Genomic DNA, 2,396 nt, shown 5'->3' on the forward strand with positions numbered 1-2,396 from the left:
TCATCTTTCCTACTAAATTCAGTAACAATTCAGAGAGAGTCACAAGTCTAAGTAAGTGAGAAGAGTCACTTACTCCTGCTTCACATCAGTGCCACCTCAGCAGGCAGGTGGAACATGCCCTTTTCTGTGGCTGTCATTAAGGCTGTGGACAGTGTTAGCCCAGGGCTGGGAATGGGCCTCCAACTCTTATGGAAAAAAAAAAAAAAGGTGAAAGAAAAAAAAAAGTATTGTGTGTATTAATCAGATGTGAAAAAAAGTCATTCCCTTTTGATGTTTTTACCACAGCAATATTTTCAGACTTTTCTGGAAAAGTAGATAGCTCATTGACTTACTATCCTCTGATTAAACCAGAATCACATCAGAATTTATCTGGGCAATGGGCATATGTCTTTAGCAGCCAACTCTAAACAAGCATGGCTACTTTCAGCAATAGCAAACTTTAAGCCATAGAGGAAGGCTGTATAGAGAGGCCTAAATTTTATACATTTAGTTTTTGTGAGGTTTAGGCAGTGTTGAAAAGTGATGACCTAGATAACGGTCTGGGCTGTAGGCAAGTTTGGGCTTCTAAATCCAAATTAGACTGACCTTAAGTGATCTCTAAATTCTCTTAGTTTCATATTAGGCCTAAATCTTATCCTGCATCTAGCCCGTAAGTTCTTTCTTGGATCTAGTTTCCAATGTTAGGCCCTCAAAAAAGACTTTTTTGTTTCTTTGAGTTTTGAACAGATTTTTTATTTTTTTATTTTTTTTCAAAGAAAGTGTTTCTGTATGGAAAACATCTGTGATGATTTATATATTTCTGTAGTAATCCCCTAATTCATTAGAAGCAGCATCTCTATTCAGATGATTACTATGTAAATGTATGTGCATAAATCTAAGGAAGTTAACTTTTAAAAGGGACAGACACTTTGTTTTTTAGAAGCATTTTTATTTGTAATGTTGTTTCCAGCTGTGATAAATAAAGGTCTGATTTGCAGTAGGAAATGGAGAAATTGAGACCCTGATCTTGTGCTGAATTCCAAGTGTGTAAGAGGTTTGCCAACACATAGTTCATTGAAGATCAGGGCCCTAAAACCTGAATTCCAAGGGCTGACTTTTTTATTCTGCAGTGTTCAAATGGACTGCTTAAAAGACCTATAAATGCTTCATCTAGACAGCAGGGCACCATTTCAGGAACTGATTGCCCATTATAGTACTGACAATAAAATAGGAAAATACCCCAAGGGAGAAGGAGCAGGGCCTTATGACTTTCCCATTGAACTCAATGTGAAACTTATAATTTCCTGCCCCCACTTTGCAGGATGCGTCAGTTTCCAGTGGTCCTTGCATTATGCTCCTAAGCCTCTTTCAAAGAAATCTGAAATGAGGGGGTTTATTACAGTGGAAAACCAGACAAAATCATTGCAGAAATATGAGTCCCACTACAATAAAAGTTTCTTTGATATACACAAAATATATATTTTTTTTCCTTCGTATTGGCCCAGAATTAATCAGCTAGAAATAATACTCATTTGATTTACATGTTCTGTGCTAGATTGTGAAAATGTTCTTGCCATACATGAAAGTGAACATATCTGTTTACGAGATCTAAAATTTTGTTCCTTTCAAAGATCTTTTAAAATGATCTCTGAAACAATACTGAGGCAGAACATAGCACACTCCTGTACAGATTCACACACTCTCTGTCATCAGAGACAAGAAACTGATATACACCCTCCTCCTCCCCACATTGAATCTCCTCCGTGAAACTTCCAGCTGTCTGCGGTTGCAGAGAGCACCTGTCTGGATAATGTGAAGGGATAAGGGAGTATGTTAAACAAGGGCAGAGGGAACTGGGGAGGGATGCAGGAGACACAAAGCTAATTGAAGCAAAGCATTTTATTAATCTAGAGTGCTGTCTCTAGGCATGCCTGAAATCTAAATAATGATACTGAACTTCAAAGGCTTTATTCTCCATTCCTTGTGCACTCACTACTCCAATTTAAGTCAATGGAACCTCCAAGTGTATAAAAAACAGAATCATACTGTAAGCTGTAAAAATCAGTTAACAATAAAATCTTATACTGTTTACAAGAAAAAAAAAAATCTTTATCTGGTCAATTCTTTTCTGTCTGTTGGTAGTATGGGTGGCCTGAATGTCAAGGTATGTGATTCTGACTCTCTGGAGAGCCATATATAATCCTAGATTTCCTTTGAGACTTTATTGTTTTCCAAACGATTTGTTCTGCTGATGTGTTCTGCTGCTGTTGGACATACATAGCACATCAAGTATTTGAGTAGAATTTGGCTACACAGTTGTGTAGCTTCTCAGGTGTGCTTGGGGATTTGGCTTGTGCATTTTAAAACTCTTCTGTTGCATCTTTGCATCTTGAATTATGTTAGTTTAATTATGTGAA

The sequence above is a fragment of the Anser brachyrhynchus genome (assembly GCF_964034855.1).
Source record: "Anser brachyrhynchus genome assembly, chromosome: 1".
NCBI classification, from domain to species: Eukaryota; Metazoa; Chordata; class Aves; order Anseriformes; family Anatidae; genus Anser; species Anser brachyrhynchus.